The sequence below is a fragment of the Cicer arietinum genome, chromosome 5 (genome assembly GCF_000331145.2).
Source record: "Cicer arietinum cultivar CDC Frontier isolate Library 1 chromosome 5, Cicar.CDCFrontier_v2.0, whole genome shotgun sequence".
NCBI classification, from domain to species: Eukaryota; Viridiplantae; Streptophyta; class Magnoliopsida; order Fabales; family Fabaceae; genus Cicer; species Cicer arietinum.
Genome location: NC_021164.2, coordinates 4,362,757 through 4,370,842, shown reverse-complemented (window position 1 = coordinate 4,370,842; position 8,086 = coordinate 4,362,757). Strand labels below are relative to the sequence as shown.

The 8,086-nt window shown below is 27.5% G+C and overlaps 1 long non-coding RNA gene across 1 annotated transcript; it reads right to left on the bottom strand.

Annotated features, from left to right (window-relative positions):
- Positions 1–320: 320 nt before the first annotated feature.
- On the bottom strand, positions 321–1,145 carry LOC140920319 (uncharacterized). Its single transcript, XR_012163140.1, has 2 exons — positions 1,055–1,145; positions 321–579 (listed from the first exon to the last, which is right to left on the bottom strand). It is a non-coding gene; the product is annotated as an uncharacterized lncRNA (long non-coding RNA).
- Between the last annotated feature and the right edge of the window lie 6,941 nt (positions 1,146–8,086).

Here is an 8,086-nt window from a genome sequence, read left to right as displayed (position 1 = left end):
ATATATATATATATATATATATATATTAAATTTAAAAAAAAAACAAATTAAATAATAATAACAATTAAATGAAAAAAAATTTATATTGATAACATGAAAATAAAACAAAATACATTAAATTATTAATTTAATTATTTAAAAATAAAAATACTAATAATTAATTAAAAATAAATTAATAAATTATTAATAAATATTGTTATTATTATAACAAATAATTATTATACTTAAAATGATTAAATAAATATATATATATATATATATTATAAATTTCAAAAAATAAAATAAACTAAATGATATTAAAAATTAAATAATAATAACAATTAAATGAAAAGAAATTTATATTGATAACTTGAAAATGAAATGAAATACATTAAATTAATAATAAAAATTCATCGAATTTGAAAAAACAAAATACATTAAATTTACATCAATGATGTCCATCTAAATGACCCCCAGTCCCACATGTATGATGTCGTCGAACTCGTCTAGCTCTCTGAACAAATTGCGGTTCTTCTGGTTCATCGTCATTTTGATCATTTTCTTCAATGTAAGCTGTAGATGGATTAGAACCACTGCCACCTGCTTCCATTAAATTTTGAGATTGTTGATTATACATTGAATCAGAAGAAATAAAAATAAAACAATCAATTAATGAGACTAAATAAATAAATAAATAAAACAAATAAAAAAAATCAGAATAAATAAAATAAAACAATCAATTAATGAGACTAAATAAATAAATAAATAAAATAAAACAAATAAAATAATCAATTAATGAGACTAATAAAATAAAATAAAATAAAACAAATAAAAAAAATCAGAATAAATAAAATAAAATAATCAATTAATGAGACTAATAAAATAAAATAAAATAAAATAAAGTAAAACAAATAAAAAAATTAGAATAAATAAAATAAAACAATCAATTAATGAGACTAATTCAATAAAATAAAACAAAATAAAACAAATAAAAAATTCAGAATAAATAAAATAAAACAATCAATTAATGAGACTAATTAAATAAATAAAATAAAACAATTAATAAAATACTTACAAATGTTTGAATGTATTTGATTTCAGCTATGTGATTTGTAGATAGTTCCATAATAAAAGAAAGTGAAGAAAGTGAAGAAGTTGAATGTATGAGTGAAAGATGCAGAGAAACTGAAGAAGTTGTGAGTAAAAATTTGAGGAAGGAAGTATTTATAGAGTCGCTTCCTCAGGGAACGGTTTCACATGCGGTCAAGACTTCATCAAGAAGTCGCTTCCCCAGGCTACGACTTCATCAGGAAGTCGCTTCCCCAGGCCACGAATAAAAGTTATTCTATTCAATATTTAATCTTATCCATTGAATAAAAGTTATCAACGGATCTAAATGATCCATGGAAGACAATCCTTGTGATATATTTTCAACCAATTACATTATTCTATTCAATTTTTAATCTTGACCATTGAATAAAAGTTATCAACGGATCTAAATGATCCATGGAAGACAATCCTTGTGATATATTTTCAACCAATTACATTATTCTAATCAATTTTCAATATTGAAAAAGTTCTATAAATAGACTATCTCACCACACCTTTTATCTCATCATACCTTCTCACCACACCTTATATCTCACCATACCTTCTCACCACACCTTATATCTCACCACACCTTTTACCATTTCATACTCAATCAATCATTTAGTCATGGCTGCTCAACAAGTAATTTGTATTGTTTATTACAATGGTTCAATTGTTGATGGAGTTGAAGGAAAAACATTCGTAAGTGACTATAAAAATGCGTTCAAAGTACATTCGGGAAGCAACTTTGCTCGTCTAAAGAATGTCATTAGAAAAAAATTACAGCTCGGTGACAACGTCACGATAAGTGATATAGTTTATCGACACCTTGTGTTTTTTGGTGAAAATACAACAAGGTTTGAACTCATGAAGATTTGTGACGATGAAGATGTTGAGTTTATGTTTGATGTTTATGCACAGTGGTCACAACTCGGCACCATCGAGTTATATGTTACCTTTGAGTCTGCTCCTCCATCAACAAACATTGATCAACCATCAACATCAAACATACCTTATCAACCCGACTTATATTCTCCATCACAATACTATGAACCATCACAACACTATGAACCATCACATCACTATGAACCATCACAACACTGTGAACCATCACAATAATATCCTCCATCATAACATTATCCTCCATCACAACACTACGAACCATATTTTACCAAATTAGAACAAACTCATCCAGAAAGTTTTCAACTCCATCATCAATCTCCTCCAACAAGTCCACAATGTGATCTTCCCCTTAGTGTCTTACATAGTATCAACGAGGAAGATTTAAGTGATTATAGTGAAGAGGATGAAACATACTTCGATGAATCATCTGATAATTCTGTCGATGACATTGATGGTGACGAAGATATGGAAGCAGAAGATCAACCTATTCTACCTGATTTCGATCCACCATCTCACCTGAAGAGCATCAATTTAGATACTCAACAAAAATCAAATGAATTTGATCACTTGCTCATTAACGAAGTCCCAACAGTAGATGGAACTCTTGCGGTTGGAATGAAGTTTCATAACAAAGATGAATGTGTACATGCAATCAAGTGTTACCATTTAAAACAATCATCGAATTTTGTGGTACAAAAGTCAGATTTAGAAAGGTATGCCATTTATTGTTCAGATCCAAATTGTTTGTTTAGATGCAAAGCTTCAAAACGCAAAAAATGTGAATTGTGGTTTATTGGTAAATTGAATGTGTCTCATACATGCACAAATTCTGCATTGTCACAAGATCATGCGAAGCTCAATTCTAACATAATATGTCAAAGCATAATGCAAGTTGTGAAAGTGGATCCTTCAATCAAAGTGAAGGTAATTGTTGCTCAGATTCGGGTTTTACATAACTACACATTTAGTTATAAAAAGGCCTGGATGGGAAAGAATAAAGTGATCGAACAAATTTATGGTAATTGGGAAGAGTCTTACAATCAACTCCCACAACGGTTGTTGGTTATGAAAACGTTTGCTCCAGGAACTAAAATAGAAATGGAAACCAACCCAGCTTATCATGAGAATAGTTTGATAAATGGGATAAGGATTTTTCATAGACTATTTTGGGCTTTCGTTCCGTGTATATCTGCGTTTAAATTCTGCAAACCAATAGTACAAGTTGATGGGACTTGGCTGTACGACAAGTACAAAGGAACTCTATTGGTAGCAGTTGCACAAGATGGGAACGACAACGTAATTCCTATTGCTTATGCTATTGTGGAAGGTGAGACAAAAGAAGGTTGGAGTTTCTTTTTGAGAAATTTGAGAAAATTTGTCACTCCACAGGCCAACATTTGTTTGATTTCCGATAGACATGAATCTATTAAGAGTGCTTATAATAATCCGAATAATGGGTGGCAAGATCCTCCGTCAAAGCATATGTTATGCGTTTGACATATTTCACAAAATTTTACAAGGGAATTTAAAGACAATGCTTTGAAGAAAAAAGTTATTTCTATGGGTAATAGTTTCTTTCTTAATTTTTATAATTAGTGTAATTTTTAATAATTTTATTCTTAATTTATATAATTTTTTACTGTTTTAATACAGGTTACTCGATCAACGAGCCTACATATCGATACTACCGTAGAGAAATCGGCATGCTAAATCCGGAGGCTTTGAAATGGTTAGACAACATACTTCGACAAGATTGGAGTCAAGCATTCGTTGGAGGTAGTCGTTGGGGTCGATGACAACCAACCTTGTGGAGTCAATCAACGCAGTATTAAAAGGCCCACGCGACCTTCCCATCACTGCTTTGGTGCAATCAACTTATTTTAAAACAGGGACACTATTTCCAACCATGGGAAAACGACACGCATCAATTTTAGCTTCTGGTCAGGTATACACAAAAACTTGCATAGATTTTATGAAATTGGAAATAAGTAAATCCAATAGTCATATGGTGGATAGTTTTGATCGGAGCAGCGATATTTTCATGGTGCACGAGACAGTGGTTCCAAGAGAAGGGCGACCAATTGGTCATTTCAGTGTAAACCTTTCTAACAAGTGGTGCGATTGTGGAATATATCAAGCTAAACGTATATCTTGTTCACATGTCATAGCAGCATGCTCTAGCATAAAATATATTTATTGGAGCCTTATACCTGATGTGTATAAAGTGGAAACGGTATTAAAAGTCTATGATGAAGTGTTCTAACCCATACCAAACCAAGGATATTGGCCACAATATGAAGGTGTTAAGGTGTGTAACAATCCACTAATACGGAGAGTCACGAAAGGTCGTCCAAAGAGCAAACACATTAGAACAGAAATGGACAGTACAGAAAAAGTATCAAGAAAATGCGAGTTATGTCGGGTCTCTGGTCATACTAGAAAACATTGTCCAAACGCTGTTGGCAAATCTACTCAAATTTGATTGATGTATTTTTATTATTAATTTAATGTATTTCATTTCATTTTCATGTTATCAATAAAAATTTCTTTTCATTTAATTGTTATTATTATTTAATTTTTAATATCATTTAGTTTTTTTTTTTTTGCAATTTATAATATAATATATATATATAACCATTTTAAGTATAATAATTTTTAATTAGAAGTATAATAATTATTTATTATAATAATAACAATATTTAAAATATAACATTTATTAATAATTTATTATTGTATTTTTAATTAATTATTAGTATTTTTATTTTTTAAATAATTAAATTAATAATTTAATGTATTTCGTTTTATTTTCATGTTATCAATATAAATTTCTTTTCATTTAATTGTTATCATTATTTAATTTTTATTATCATTTAATTTATTTATTTATTTTAATTTTAATATAATATATATATATATTTTATTTAATCACTTTAATTATAATAATTTTTAATTATACGTATAATAATTATTTATTATAATAATAATAATGATAATAATAATAATTAAAATATAAATTTTATTTATAATTTATTATTGTACTTTATTTTAATTTAATATTAGTATTTTATTTTTTAAATAATTAAATTAATAATTCTAATAATAAACTATTTTTAAAATATAACAAACAAAAAAAAAGACAACGCAATAGGAGGTCGCTTTCCGGGAAACGACCTCCTATTAACATAAAAAAATTTCCTCTTCAAGGGGTTGCTTCCCCAGGGAACGACTTCCTATTAGAACAGAAAAGTAGGACATTCAGAGAATTTTGTTTCAGAGTGTGGCATTTCAGGAATAAAAAAATAAAAAAGAGATATTTTAATAAAAAAAAGTCCTAATAACCGAACACAGATATTAAATATAAAAATTGGTTTTGAGTTTTTAGTTAAAAAGAAGTAATATTTTTAGTCGTGTTCCTTAAATAATAATTTTAATTTTTATATATTAAAGATAAAATAATAGCAAACAAATTTTAAATTTTAGTTTAATTTTTTTCTGAGAGATAGTTTAAGTAGTTTTTCTTTTTACTCATATTTAAGTAATAATATTAACATATATAAAATTTGTGATCTTTAATCTTCTAAAAGATATAAAATTAGTCTATTATTTTTGTTTTTAATCCTCAGCTTAAGGAGAAATGAACTCTAATTAGAATTATTTGTCTCCTGAACATTTCGTCATTTGTCACTAGTAGAAATTTACATTTTTAAATCGGTTAAGATGTACATTTTAAGTCAGTTCCGTGTCTGAGTTAATAGCAAACAACTTAATAAATATGTTGTTTTTTAAGTCATTTCATGAACCGACTCAACAGAGCTTCGTCTTGTTAAGTCGGTTCAGCTTAATCGACTTAAACATCATAAATTCAGTTCAATAAAATTATCTTTTTAAGTCGATTATTTTGATCAACTAACTCAGCAGATAATGTTAAAATAATAATTATTTTTAATAAATTTCTCATTTGTTTTATGCTTCTGCTCCATACGTACATATATACATACAATATTTCATATTAAATTTTAAATCAAAATTTTGTACTTTCAACCACAATTTTATATAACAATCGAATAACTAAAATATACAATATCAGAAGTTCATACAAAATATAAAGTAGAAAAAAGATGTCTTCCATTTCTTACTACTCTTGACAAGACAAAAAATGATTTAGATTTTCATTAACAAAGTCACAAAATCACATTTAGCAATATTCAATAGACATATAAAGCACGATTATTAGAGGTAGTTAAAATTACTTATGGTTATGTGTAAGTTGTTAGGTTAGTTACATTAATTGCACTGTATAAAAGTGCATCATACTCTAATTGTAACAACAATTCATCAAATAATCATTTCAAGTTTATTTTTCTCTTTAATTATTTTTCTCTTTCTTGGGCTCAACCATAATTCTTAACATGGTATCAGAGCGATAATAATTATGCTGCTGTATTCTTTTTCTAAATTTTTGTTTATCTTTTTTTCCTTATTTTGAATCTAAATTTGTGATTCTTTAGTATTTTTTCAACTTGATTGTATAATATTTGTAGATTCAAGATTGAAAATGTTTTAGTGATATATTTCACTATAATTTCATTCTTTTTAGCCATTGTTGGCTTTTTCTTTTGCTTCTACCATATGGTAGTAAAGCAATTATCATTTTCTTTGTTTTATCATTTTCTTTGTTCTTTTATCCTATGGTATTAGACATTTCTCATTCACTTTGTGCTTCCATCATATTATGGTTAAGCTTTATTGGTCACATTTGACATTTGAAGATCCAAGCTTGGAATTCTTAATTTTATATTGGAGTGAATGTCGTGGAGACACCGGAAGATTTTCAAGTTAATCCAAAGTAGGCCGAAGACGTCGACGAGAGTTATGCACCTCGGCTGTTACCACTTTCTACATGAATTTTATCGTTTAGCCGATGTGATTACGACTTGTATTCTTTTTCTTGTCATTTTCTTTCATTAGTTTCATTGTATTTTCTTTTCTTGTATTGTTCTTTCCAAGTTGGAAATGTTGTTACATACCGTAACGTCCCAAATTTTTGATCCAAAAATTACTTAAAATTATTTATTTTCTTTTAGAAACAACTATAATTATTTTTTCTTAGAAGTAGTTCATTATGTAATAATTTGAAGATGCGTCAGAAAATGATTTGCTATATATATTTTTTTTTGTAAAAGAATGTAATGTAATTTACTAAAATATTATTTATTCCTTTATTTGCAACTTAATATTCGAGTTATTAGATCAATATTTATTTATGCTCCAAAAATAAAATAAATTATCTTTAAGTGAAATTCAAAAGAATGGTTGACTGAAATTAATGACATTCAATTATTTACTAGTAAATGAAATGTCACTTCCACATTTCTATTAAAAGTTAATGATGAAAAGTAAATAACTTTACAATGTACTACAAAATTTTTAGTAATACAAAACATTATTTTTTAAGTAAAAGTCTCATTTTCCCACGTGCGTGTACCAATCAAACATCATTCATTCAACTCTTTGATATCATTAGTACCTAAATGTTGGTGTAAGGGGTCAGTTCATCCCACAACAATAATTAAACCAAAAAATAAATTAACAACCATAAAAATATATAAAATATGAATATAAAATCCTTTCATCATAAAATGTTTAAAGAAATTGATTATTTAACAGTTCTCATGGATGTATCAAAAGTCATAAAATGTATGTAAATAAATCAAGTAGCAACCGTAGGGCAAATAATTAGATCAAACTAAAAATAATAATAAAATGTATGCAAATTATGCATGCTTCTAAACATATATGATCCATATATAACCAGCCACACATGCGTCCACACAGAAGTCACCCATACCAATGGGGAAAAATTAAACCAGCCACACATGCATCCACAAAGATGCATATGATATGTCATAAAATGATAATGATGCCTAAAAGGTACATGTCATCACTTACTCAAATAATCACACAAATCATCAGTCAATTAGGAAACCACAAAGATAACAATATTTAAAACACAAATCACCAGCCACTTAGGCAACCACAAAGATAACAATATTTAAAACACGAATCACCAGCCACCTAGACAACCACAAAGATAATGATATTTAAAACACAAGTC